Raw genomic sequence first — 14,128 nt, forward strand, 5'->3', positions numbered from 1 at the left:
GCACCGAACGGACGGCACCTCCGCATTCAGCACACGTACAACTCGATGATGATCTCCAGCTTCATGATCCAGCAAGAGAGACGGGGAAGTATATGAGTTCTCCGGCAGCATGACGGCGCGCCGGTAATGGTGATGATCTATTCTTGCAGGGCTCCGCCCGAGCTCCGCACAAATCCGATCTAGAAGAAGAACTACGAGGTATAGGTTTGAGTTGCACGTGGCAAAGTTGTGTCTCAAAAACCCAAAAACTCTAGTATATATAGGAGGAGGGCAGGGGCTAGCCTTGGGGCTCAAGGGAGCCCCTAGGGCGACGGCCGAAGTGGAGAGGAGGACTCCAACTCCAATTCGGTTTGGGGAAGGAGGAGTCCTCCTCTCCCTTCCCACCTCCCTCCTTTTTTTTCTTTTCTTTTGGTTTTCTTCTTGTAGCGCCATAGCCCACTTGGGCTGGCCTCACCAGCCCACTAAGGGCTGGTGTGCCACCATAGGACTATTGGGCTCACTTCCGGGTGGGTGGGCCCCTTCTGGTGAAAACCCGGAACCCATTAGTCACTCCCGGTACACTGCCGGTAATGCTCGAAATCTTTCCAGTGACCAAATAAAACCATCCTATATCAATCTTCGTTTCTGGACCATTCTGGAAACCCTCGTGACGTCCTTGATCTCATCCTGGACTCCGAACAACCTTCGGTCACCAACACCTATAACTCAACTATACCAAAACGTCATCGAACCTTAAGTGTGCAGACCCTGCGGGTTCGAGAACTATGTAGACATGACCCGAGACACTCCTCGGTCAATATCCAATAGCGGGACCTGGATGTCCAAATTGGATCCTACGTATTCTATGAAGATCTTATCGATTGAACCTCTGTGCCAACGATTCATATAATCTCGTATAACATTCCATTTGCCCTTCGGTATGTTACTTGCCCGAGATTTGATCGTTGGTATCTCTATACCTATTTCAATCTCGTTAGCGGCAAGTATCTTTACTCGTTCCGTAATACAAGATCTCGTGACTTATACTTGAGTCACATTGCTTGCAAGGCTTATATGTGATGTTGTATTACCGAGTGGGCCCTAAGATACCTCTCCATCACACGGAGTGACAAATACCAGTCTTGATCCATGCTAACTCAGCGGACACCTTCGGAGATACCTGTAGGGCACCTTTATAGTCATCCAGTAATGTTGTGACGTTTGACACACACAAGGTATTCCTCCGGTGTCAGTGAGTTACATGATCTCATGGTCATAGGAATGAATACTTGACACGCAGAAAACAATAGCAACAAAATGACACGATCACATGCTACGTTTATAATTTGGGTCTTGTCCATCACATCATTCTCCTAATGATGTGATCCAGTTATCAAGTGACAACACTTGCATATGGTCAGAAAACCTTAACCATCCTTGATCAACTGGCTAGCCAACTAGAGGCTTACTAGGGACATTGTTTTGTCTATATACCCACACATGTATCTATGCTTTCATTCAATACAATTATAGCATGGATAATAAATGGTTATCTTGAAACAGGAAATATAATAATTATTATTTATCATCGCCTCTAGGGCATATTTCCAACAATAGGTTGTTGTGATGAATGCTTCATCCCAATATTTGAGAGGCATTGATGCATGAGCTAGCAATGAGAGACCAACTTCAACAATGTGACGACGTTTTCGTTCGGCAGAGCCGTTTTGTTGGTGAGCATGTGGGCAAGAAACATGATGTTGAATGCCTATGCTACGAAAGAAGGAGTTGAGTTTTTCATACTCCCCTCCCCAGTCACTTTGTACTGTCAGGATTTTCCTGTTAAAGTGCCTTTCAACAAGTCTTTGAAACTCTTGGAAGATGGAAAAAACTCCAGACTTATATTTGAGCAAATAAATCCAAGTGAACTTGCTATAGTCATCAATAAAACTAACATAATATTTTTTTCCAAGGGAATATCTAGCATGAGCCCATACGTCACTGAAGATAAGCTCTAAAGGAGAATGAGACACACTATTTGACTTGGGATAAGGAAGTTGATGACTTTTTGCACATTGACAAGCCTCACAAACTGACTCACTAATTTGACTATGTGACAATGGAAGTTTGTCTTTATTTACTACTCCCTCCGTAAACTAATATAAGAGCATTTAGATTACTATTTTAGTAATCTAAATGCTCTTATATTAGTTTACAGAGGGAGTACATGTTTAACTATGATCGATGACGGATGGCCTAATCCTTGATGCCACCTTGCCAAAGACGTCTTGATGGCGGAGTAGACTTGACGACCCTTGCGACTAAGTGCTCCGGATGTGATGGGGTAGAGCCCTCCAATGCATCTACCGTGATGAAGGAGTTCCCTCGTTACCCGATCCTTTATAAAAAATAATGAGGGTGAGTTTCAAAGATGACATTATTATCAGTGGCTAGACGAGACATAGATGCAAGATTTTTATCGGCTTGTGGAACATCAAGGACATCCCTAAGGACTAGATCACGTTTGAGAGTAGGGGAATTGATAGAAGCTTGACCAATGTGACAAATATCCATACCTGCACCGCTTGCGGTGTGAATTTGGTCGTTGCCGAGGTATCTTTCACGAACAACAAGTTGCTCTAGTTCGCTTGTGACATGGTCTGTTGCACCCGAGTTGACGTACCAGACGCCATCTCCTCCTTCTTCACGAACAGTTGCGGCGGCGTGACGAGCGTCGGGGACGTAATCTTCATCATAGCGATGCCAGCAGTCCATGACCTCATGTCCTGGCTTTTTACCCAGCTGGCAGCGAGGGCGTCGAGACGAAGAGGAGTCGCGACTGTTGTTGTTGTTGAAGCTGCCACCACCTGTGTTGTCGCCGTAGCCGCCACCACTAGGGCGACCGTCCTCGCCCTGGTTGTTGCCACGGCCTCGACCGTTGTTGTTGGTGTTGCGGTTCTGCCCCTGGTGACCGCGCCCGCGTCCGCGGCCGCGGGAAGCAGAGTTGGCGGAGGTCTGCCTGATGTTGGTGCCGTGGAGAAGGGTCAGGCGGGCGTCAAAGCTCAAGAGCTGGCTATACATCTCTTGAACCGAGACTGGCTCAACCCTACCTGCCAAGGCAGACACAACTGGATTGTATTCCAGATCGAGTCCAGCCAAGATTTTGGAGATGATCTCGGCGTCAGGAAGAGGAGCTCCGGTGCAGCATGTGATTTCATTTCTAAGAGTCTTGATTTTGCCAAGATATTCAGCCATGGTCATGTTACCTTTTTGCAGGTTCGTGAGCTCAATGCGGGTGTTGATGACCTGAGCTTGACTTTGAGCAGCGAACATGACGTGGATGGCGCTCCACATTTCTGCCGGCGTCTGGAGCGTGGCGACTTGTGCAAGGATATCGTGGGAGAGGGATCCCATCAGATACCCTTGAAGTTGTTGTTGTTGTGCGTACCAGAGGGATCGGGTGAAGTTAACGATATGTTCTTCTTTCCCGTCCTTGGTGATGGTGAGGGTGGCCCGCTGTGTCGGACTCTTCCCTTGGAGGTGGTGCTCCATCTGTGCACCTCTGATCTGAGGAAGCACAATGGCCTTCCATAGAAGGAAGTTTCCCCTCGACAGTTTCTCCCGAGGTGGCGATCCGAGAGAGGCAGCGTTGCTGTTGGATGATGGTGAAAAGGTGGAGGGTTCGGAGGTGGTGAGCAAGCTCATGGGGGGAAGATAGGGCTGCGGAAGAAGACATGATCTCGACCGCGGGAGAGGTAGCTAGATGCGATCTTCGATCTATAAGGAAGATGCTCTGATTACCATGTAAAATAGGTTGGAAGCGTTGAACCCTTTGCTCGGGCCGCGTATGTATTTATATTAGGCAAACCTTGGAGTACAAGAAAGAGATCAATGATCTCAGGTGTTCGATTTATACAGCGAATGGAAGAAGAGATAGAATAGTTTACAAGTTTAAACAGATATCCTATCCTATACATAATCTAACACAGGAATGTTAGCGTCCTCAAAAGAGGTTAGATTATTAGTTTTTTTTTTTTTGAAAGTAAGGTCAATTCTGAAATTTGTTAGGCTAAAGGTCAAAACAAAAAATGTGTCCTACATGACAACCGATGATTGAAATACCCTCTCTGGATCTATGCATGTGTGACAGCATGCTGACATAGGATGCATGCACGTCCCGGCAGAATAGCTAGCCGACCCTCCTCTTGACATGAGATCGATTTGGACACAGCCTGTGTTCCACGTATCTTTGTGTGCATCTAATCATACCGTTGGCGTGAACATGCTCTCTCTCTCTCTCTTTCTCCCTCCCCCTATCTCTCCGTGCATATACGTGCACGTAAGCATATGGATACGCAGAAAAACATGTATATAGCCATGTAGCAACATAATAATGATGGTAATGGAAATCAAACAGCATTTTCTCTATGGTACGTACGGTAGGTATAGTGGAATTCCCGCCCCTTTTGCGTATTAATTGATTGATAGATCTTGCTCGGAATTCCAATATGTATATCTCTTCTAAAGTTGGGATGATTATACATCCTGATGCCGTGTGGACTTTATTTAGTTTTGGTAGCTAGCACTAGCAGGTAGCTGGTGTACAATAATAACCTAACTTTTCAAGCTCATCATTGTTGTTAGTTACCCGAATCAACCGAACCAATCCTTTTACTACCACCTTTACATTAGTTTGCGGTCAAATCGTCTCAGCACGTCGAGTAGCTGACTGCAACAGTATCTTGGCATCTTGCCGACATACATATACACCGACGTGCAATACTTCATCGGTCGTAGGTAGTCAACACTTCAATCTTTGACCAATATTGCATGTGTAAAAGTGAATGGATATTAGCCATGTGGAAAATGTCTATAAAAGATCACATACTTCCTCCGTCCCAAAAAATTTATCTTAGGTTTATCTAAAAATAAATGTATCTAAATACTAAAATATGACTAGATACACTCATATTTAGACAAATCTAAGACAAAAATTTTAAGACGGAGGGAGTACTATATACTCCCTCCGTTCCTAAATATAAGTCTTTTTAGAGGTTCCACTAGTGGACTACATACGGATGTATATAGACATATTTTAGAGTATAAATACATTCATTTTGCTTCGTATATAGACCCCTAGTAAAATCTCTTAAAAGACTTATATTTAGGAACGGAGGGAGTAGTTGTGTTTGGACCTGAAAAACCATTTTACCATCTTTAGGAACAAAGTAAGGAAAATATTGTAAAAGTCAAACAGCATCACTCCGAGCTCGGCTGCAGTATATATATATTCTATTATATGATAGCACATATTCTATGCACAATTGTATTCAAATTTGCTTTTGTTTTTCGTTTTTTCAGGTTAATATCAATGCCATTAAATTATTATTTTTTAAAAACTTTCGTTTTTCTGGTTTAGTCGTAGTTTCTTTTGTATTAGGGTATGGAAAGAAGAAGGGTAGATAAACAAGAATTCGGATGGGCCTTTGGATCTTGATCCGGTGTTGAAGTGTGGTGGAGAATGGTTCGATTAAGCGCCCAAAAGTTTGCCACTCATTTTCTTAAGAGCGGTAATTTGAGGTCGCACTCGATAAGATAATAGGTGTACTCCCCTAAGTGCATTTCTAACTGATTCCTTATAGCCGGTTGGAGGAGTAAAATTACAGTTTTACTCCTCTAACCGGCACCTAGTCAATCCCCAATTTGCCATAAGAAAGTAATTTTTTTACTCTGACCTTAACTTTTTTCGTATATTTACTTTATTGCTCGACGGTTGAGTTAAAACACCACTCTCTACTTTCCTCATCTGCCTCTCCCCTCCTTCTCCCCTCCTCCCCCACCCCCCCCCCCAACCCCCCCCCCACCCCCACCCCCACCCCCCCCCCCCGTCCCCCCGTCCCCCCCCCCCGCCCCGGTCGTCGTCACCTCCACTGTTGTTTCCCGTCGCCCTCTCACCAATCCAATGGCCGGACGCGGTGGTCAGAGGTCCCCGCCGCCAATCCGGAGCTTCGATTCGCGCCGCCATGGGAGCGACACGTCCTCCTCCATCGGATCTTCCTCAAGGAGCCGTCGTCGCCCCCGCCCCCACGTTGATTTCGTCGCCGCCCCTGCCCCCGCGTTGATTTCGTGGCCGCCCCTTCTCCGCCTTCCCTAACGTCCTCGCATTGTGGCCGCCACAGAGGAGCTACCACGGTGTCCGGTAGTGGGGGTGGGGGTACTTGGGTGGCTGAGATCCAAGATAGGGAGACTGGCCAACGCCATTGGCCCGGCTCGTTCCACATGTCCGAACTCGATCCCCGCACTCGAGTATGACTGTTGGTATGTTCGGCTGCATAGCGTCGAGGCGCACCTCAACTTCCTGTTGTGGACGACCCCTGTCCATCTCGAGTCGCCGTCGTCGGGGACTGCAAGTGCGACGTTGTCCTAGGAGGACCGGGCAGTGAGTGAGTTCCTCGCAACGGAGGCCGCCGACTAGGACTACATGATCGACCTCCGCCACTAGTACCCGGAGTTGGTGGATGCAGAGCGGCAGCGATTCGCCAACAAGGAGGTGGACGGGGCGGTCATCATCATCTCGAATAACGAGGAGGAGATCGACGTCCAAGAACGTCATCTCCAATAACGAGGAGGAGATTGACGTCCAAGAATGGCATCACATCTTTCCCAACATCGCCAACAAAGGCACATGGTCGGACCCCATGAGCGGTGGCATGACGCGGCTGCAATGGGTAGCACTATATAAAAAGGATTATTTTTTGTAGAATCTAGGTTGAGTTTTAATTTAAGTTAAATCTACTCTAGCTTATGTAGAATATATGTCGAGTTTAAGCCAAAGTTCAAATTAAGTACATTGAATCTATGTTGAACTTCGGTTGTTTTAGTTGAATCTATATTGAATTTTATGCACATTCTATTTTTACTTCGTTATATATAAGGAATTGGCTAGATCTATGTATGTGAGCAACTTCAATTATATTCTATTAAAAAACACATTTTAAAGATTACATTGTTGTTTTTGTTGTTGTTGGTAACGTACACACATACAATTTTTGGTGAGACTGTGAGAGGATGGGGTGGCTGGGAGCAGTCTGGAGCGCACTTTGTGAAGCCCCAGTTGAGCCCAAGCTGGCACGTCAAATACACGCGCAGCGCACCGCAGGTTCTACTCTGCGCGTAGACCACCCACCAGTACGTACGCACAGTGCCGCACCGCGTGCTGGAAAGGAATTTATCGGCAGATGCATGCGTACGCGAATCATTCTCCGACTCTGATGGGCTCGTTAGGTGTAGTGACCCCATTCACAAATGAACGTCCACAAAATGGCTTCGGCTCCTGCAAACATATCGGCGTCCAGCTGATTAGCCAGTTCAAGTGTGAACTGCCTGTGCTTTGCTAGCCGTTGTGTCTAACTCTAATGTAACGCAACGTGAAGGTTTGTGCTCGGACAGCATCGTGCTCGCTGCAGGCATGCCATGTGCTTGGTCGGTCCCACACACGTGTCGTGTGCCGTTATATATTTTGACAACAGCTCGAACCAATCGGATAAAATTCGAGCAAACACGGACGGGTCTCGTGCAAACATGATGGATTTCATACAAACACGACAAATTTTGTTACATTTTGAATATTTAGAACAGAGAAAAGACATGTCCCTAAACCTATCCTACGACGACGACGCACCGCATCCAAGCCCGTGTTGTCCTCCATCTGCCGTCTCTATGGGCACCAGCGATAAGGCCAATGAAGTGAAGGTGCGATCTCCGGCGAGGAAGAGTAGAACACGGGAAACAGACTGGCCCACATGGGACACCAGACTCTACCGCATTTCGTGCCCTACTCATCCTCGGAGGAGTCCACGTCCTATCCGTCACCGATGAACGTGGGATCCACAAGGGAAATGGTGGAGCCTTAGATATCGGCGTCCTACCGATGGCACGTAGGAGGCGCATCTCGCGTTGTTCTCCTCTGTGATCGCCTAGAATTGTGACTCTGCGACGGACGCTTCCTAGCGAGCGGCAACTTAAACATGATGGCATCGTAGATGGCACGCTGCTCCACGACGAAGTTCGGATTTACTGCGGTCATTGCCGCCTGGCTCACGCGTTCGCCGTCGATCTGACCCAACTGCGAGTCGATGTTGCTTCAGCGCCCGCTCTAACGCCGATGTACGCACCGCCGCAAACTGCCCCTCCGTCATGACGGCGTTGTAGTGCGCCTGCGCCTATGCCATGGTGTAGTCGAAGTGCACAGGAGGCGCGGGGAGCCGGGCGGTGTCATCGGAGCCCTCGTATCCATCGTGGTGTCGTCCTCGTTGTTGTTGGAGACCTTGGGTGAGCTGGCCGGCAAGCCGACCACGATCCGCCTGGCACAACGGCTCTGCCAGGCGGTGCCAAGGGCGACCACCTCCTGCTCCATCTCCGAGAAAAGATTCGCCGCATGTAGGCATGACGGATGTGGTGCAAGGAAGAAAGATATGGAGCGGAAGCGTTGTGCTGTAGACGTCGTCGGGTGTGGACACCTTTAAAAGGGATTTTTGATGAGGTCACGCGTCAATGCGGGACGTCAAAGTGGGTTTCTCGGCTAGCGAGCCTGCTTAATGACGGCATATGGATAGACGGGACATTGAATAGGCGTGGTAGATATCCGTCACGTTCCATTCATTCACCCGTCTTCGGCATTGAACAGGCGCAGACACCGAAGACGCGTCGTGGAGAGCATCCTCGGTCTGCGAGCCGCTTTAATGCCGGTGTTAGTGAGAGTTCGCTTTCGCTCTTCAATGAAAAACGTCTTCGGCATTGAACAGGCACGGACACCGAAGACGCGTCGTGTACAGCATCCTCGGTCTACAAGCCGCTTTAATGTCGGTGTTAGTGAGAGTTCGCATCCGCTCTTCAATGAAAAGCGATCATTCTATAATGACATATGAATGCGGGCAACTGACGTCGGAAAAGAAACGCGCACGGAAGGTGGGATGGATTCTTGATAGGCCATCGTGCAAAATAGCGTTCTCGACTCCCACAAATCTTCTTCATATTTATCTTCGATTTGCAAAGGAAATTACATCCGGATCGTTGTACGAACTGGATGACTTTCGCGGTCCACATGCATGAAATGTTTTCGGGTCTTAAGATGCCCTTACATTCTCTTCTCGTCTCATCCGATCTTGCTGCTGCTGCTGTACCTTTTTCTCTCCGGGAAAGAAATTATCATGTATAATGGCGGTGTACCTAACCGACCTCAACTCGACGGCCCAGCTGGGCGCGGACGCGTGCAGCGTGCACGCGTCGTCGCGTCGTATATATCCACGCCAGGCCAGCCGGCTGCCGCACACTTCTTTCTCACAGGAATAATTAGGCCGTCCACGATGAACGCGCGCGTATGTAAAGCAGATTCCATCTACACGTACGCACGTACTATGTTTTTTTCTCAGATTTACGTCCGCACGATATGTAATGTTCGTAACGCTGCTCGTGTTGCACAACCGGCACGCGCTTCAGCCAAAGTGCACAGGAAGTCTGGGATTCCGTGACTATAGGATATATACTCAGTCAAGCATTCCTGACACGACGAGCTTGGCGACTTAATTGACAGGCCGGACAATCTTTGTACACGTTTACTCAATGTCAGGTATTACCTAGACGAAAAAATTGAAGAAACTGTTTTCTCAGGCAATGCGTCGTTAACGTGGAAACCAAGACCGCATTCTTTTAAATCCGTGTCACCGCAAGGACGTTGTCGCATTTGCTTCGTCTCCGGGCTCCTGAATGATAATGGGTCTTGGAATGTGCACTTGCTGAGAAATTACTTTTGGCCTACTTCCTTCATCTTAAAATAAGTGTTTTAAATTTAATATAACTTTATATTAAAATTAATACAAAATTAACACACTTATTTCAAGACGGAGGGAGTAGTTGAGATCCTTAAAATAAAGCATCACCAAAGCTTGAGGAGGATACATTGGCTTGGAAGGCCTGGCAGATTTGGAATTTTCTCATTTAAGAGTGCATATAATTTTGCTTTGGAAGAAGCAAATAGAGCCAATGTTGCTGATCCAAGTTCAGTACCAGATGGCCGTAGATCCATGTGGAATTTGATATGGTCTACTGAAGTGCCCTCTATTGTTCGAAACTTTGCTTGTTACTAATTCTCCACCTACTTGGGAAAATAAACACAAACGAACTCTGGAGATTTCAATAATGTGTCCGGTGTGTAGTCTGGAGTCAAAGGACAACTTCCATCCAATGTGTCGCTAACCTATAGCTTGCTATCATTGGAGATACATGACAGAGGTTTGCAATCTACCAGACGTTGATAGAGCCGAACACACAGGAAAAGAATGGCTATTTCATGTGTTGAAACCCTTGCACGATACTGAAAGGACACGTTGAAAACGGGCCTTTGGCCTGTATCCTTTAGTCCCGGCCTTCATCTGGGCCGGGACTAAAGGCCCGGCCACGTCGCCCCAAAATCGCAATGCCGCCCACGAGGCTTTGGTCCCGGCCCGTAAGGAGCCTTTAGTCCCGGTTTGGACAAAATCGGGACTAAAGGGTTACGCGGTGTGCAGTCCGCATGTGCGCCACCTTTAGTCCCGGTTTGTGTCTCAAACCGGGACTAAAGTCCTGTGCCTATATATATTGGCCACAGCCCCCCTCTCCCCTCTTCCTTGCATTTTTCTTGGATGGAAGAGTGTGGGTGTGTGCTAGCTCTCCATTTTTTTGGATGCACTAGAGGTGTTTGTTGAAATGTGTGTTAGAGCGATGCCGCTTCAGTTCACCGAACACAACTACGATATGAGATGCCCGAGCCACGCTTAAACCTCTTCCTCTTTATTTCTACTTATTCTAAAAGGTTAGCAACTATATTTCCTCGTTTAGACCGTGCGGTACTAATTTTTAGGATCGTGATTGTATTTGATATACTGTCGTATAACGCAGATGAGCCATCCATGGATGTACGGTGATCGACGCATAGCCGCTTATAGAGAAGACGCGCATTCTTTTCGAGATGCAGCCGATGCGAACAAGCATGGTGGTGGTTATATGTTTTGTCCATGTGTTGAATGTCGGAATGAGAAGGATTACACTTCCTCAAGAGTCATTCAGAGCCACCTGCTTCGGTCCGGTTTTATGTCGGGCTATAATGTTTGGACCAAGCACAGAGAAAGAGGGGTTATGATGGAAGACGACGATGAAGAAGAAGAGAACGATGATAACAACTACCGATCTATGTTCCCTGAGTATGCTGATACCGCAATGGAAGACAATGAAGAAGAAGATCAGGATGAAGAACGGGAACCAGATGAGCCCGCTGATGATCTTGGCCGGGTCATTTCTGATGCACGGCGAGGTTGCGACACAGAAAAGGAGAGATTGCACTTCGAGCAGATGTTACAGGACCACAACAAATTGTTGTACCCAACTTGTGAAGATGGCCAGAAGAAGCTGGGTAGCACACTGGAATTGCTGAAGTGGAAGGCAGAGACCGGTGTGATTGACTCGTCATTCGAAAAGTTGCTGGTACTGATGAAGAAGATGCTTCCAAGAAAAAACGAATTGCCCGCCAGCACGTACGAAGCAAAGAAGCTTGTCTGCCCTCTAGGATTAGACGTGCAGAAGATACATGCATGCCCTAATGACTGCATCCTCTACCGCGGTGAGAAGTACGAGAATATGGATAAATGCCCGGTATGCACTGCATTGCGGTATAAGATCAGAAAAGATGACCCTGGTGATATTGAGGGCGAGCCACCCAGGAAGAGGGTTCCTGCCAAGGTGATGTGGTATGCTCCTATAATACCACGGTTGAAACGTCTGTTCAGAAATAAAGATCATGTGAAGTTGTTGCGATGGCACATGGAAGATCGTATGAAAGACGATAAGTTGAGGCACCCCGCTGATGGTCGGCAGTGGAGAAAAATCGAGAGAGAGTTCCCGAGATTTGCACGTGACGCAAGGAACTTATGGTTTGGTCTGAGTACAGATGGTATTAATCCTTTTGGGGAGCAGAGTTGCAGTCACAGCACCTGGCCTGTTACTCTATGTATCTATAACCTTCCTCCTTGGTTGTGCATGAAGCAGAAGTTCATTATGATGCTAGTGCTTATCCAAGGTCCAAAGCAACCCGGCAACGATATTGATGTGTACCTAAGGCCATTAGTTGATGAACTTTTACAGCTGTGGGCCAAACCAGGTGTACGTGTATGGGACGAGCACAAACAAGAGGAATTTGACCTTCGAGCGTTGCTTTTCGTAACCATCAATGATTGGCCTGCTCTTAGTAACATTTCAGGACAGTCAAACAAGGGATACAATGCATGCACGCACTGTTTGGATCAGGCAGAAAGTATATATCTGGACAAATGTAGGAAATATGTGTACCCGTACAATCGTCGTTTTCTTCCGCCCAAGCATCCCTTAAAGAAAAAAGGCAAGCATTTCAATGGCAAGGCAGAACCCCGGGGGAAGCCTGTCATCCATACTGGTGCTGAAGTGTTTGATATGGTCAAAGATTTAAAAGCAATCTTTGGAAAGGGTCCTGGCAGCCAACCTCTTCCTAACGGTCCTGGCAGCCAACCTCTTCCTAACCCATGTGGAAGAAGAAATTTATATTTTGGGAGCTACCCTACTGGGAAGTCCATGAGGTCCGCTCGGTAATCGACGTGATGCACCTGACGAAGAATCTCTGCGTGAATATTCTAGGCTTCCTGGGCTTGTATGGGAAGTCAAAAGATACACCGGAAGCACGGGAGGACCAGGAACGTCATAAAGGAAGAGATGGCATGCATCCAGGGCAGTTTCAAGGGCGTGCCAGCTATGCTCTTACTAAGGAAGAGAAGGAAATCTTCTTTGAAGTCCTTTTCAGTATCAAGGTCCCGACTGGCTTCTCGTCGAATATAAAGGGAATCGTAAATATGAAAGACAAAAAATTCCAAAACCTAAAGTCTCATGACTGCCACGTGCTTATGACGCAATTGCTTCCGGTTGCATTGAGGGGAATTCTACCGGAAAATGTTCGCCTCGCAATTGTGAAGGTATGTGCATTCCTCAATGCAATTTCTCAGAAGGTAATCGATCGAGAAAGTCTATTAGGGTTACAGATTGATGTGGTCCAATGTCTGGTCAGCTTTGAGTTGTTGTTCCTGTCGTGGTAACGATTCCGACAATAGAAAGGGGGTAGGATAACGGAGCATGATCTATCAAGATGCACATGGGTGACACGGTGGTTTTAGCGAGCTCGGGCCTCTCACAGTGGAGATAACAACCCTGCGTCTCGTGCTCCGGAGAGGCTTTGTTTTATCTGTCATGGACATGAGTTACATGGTATAGAGAGAGCCAGAGCTCCAGGGAAAGAATGAGCCCGAAGGAGGAGAAGAAGAAGATGTCCCTAGCTATGTGGAGGGGGTGGCTTATATAGAGTGCGCCACGTCCTCACCTCTTATGTTACAAGATGGGGCATTGATGCCATAATATCAACCCACTACAGATGTCTTGCCGACTGTTGGTATTTGCATGACCGAGTGAGTCATACGGCCGAGTGGTTGACTGTCATCCGAGTGGATGGAATGTACTTGTCTGAGTGGACCCGTACCGAGTGGATTAGATGTTGTCACGATCCAGTAGGAATTTCCCTTGTAGTCCTTAAACTAATAATGAGGTGCCCTTGGGTAGGACGTATTGGTCAGACCTATGACCCTACCCTAGGGCTATATCCCCGTCATTAGCCCCCGAATGGATCAGGGTCCGAGTGGTGAAGGTGTCGATGTAAATCTTGTAGCAGCAGACCGAACTTGAACGTGCTTCAGGGCCTTGCAAAATTATGCGTTGATTGAAGTCTTCATCATTCGCCCTGATCGATTCTGCTGAGTAGTACGTCCGAGTGAACTTAAGAATTGAAGTAGATCCGAGTGACCAACAGGATCTTGAGACTCTGACTGACTGCTGGTAGTCGGTTGGAATCTGTTGAATCTGTTGGACTTGGATGTTGTTGGTGGACCTGACCAAGCATAATGTTTCTTTTTTGTTTTTCTCTTCTAGTGGGGGCACGCTAAGTGCACCCACTGGGTGTAGTCCCCGAGCCTCTGTCGGACTCGATGAGTCCGGCAGAGGGTTTAAGTCATCCAATGCTCGTCATGTTGAATGTTTGTTGTAT

At 47.3% G+C, this 14,128-nt stretch overlaps 1 non-coding gene across 1 annotated transcript; it reads right to left on the bottom strand.

The window, feature by feature from the left end:
* Positions 1-3,031: 3,031 nt before the first annotated feature.
* Positions 3,032-3,171, bottom strand: LOC123423629. Its single transcript, XR_006621242.1, has one exon. It is a non-coding gene; the product is annotated as a small nucleolar RNA Z247 (small nucleolar RNA).
* Positions 3,172-14,128: the final 10,957 nt, after the last annotated feature.

Source organism: Hordeum vulgare, chromosome 1H, assembly GCF_904849725.1.
Source record: "Hordeum vulgare subsp. vulgare chromosome 1H, MorexV3_pseudomolecules_assembly, whole genome shotgun sequence".
Lineage (NCBI taxonomy): Eukaryota > Viridiplantae > Streptophyta > Magnoliopsida > Poales > Poaceae > Hordeum > Hordeum vulgare.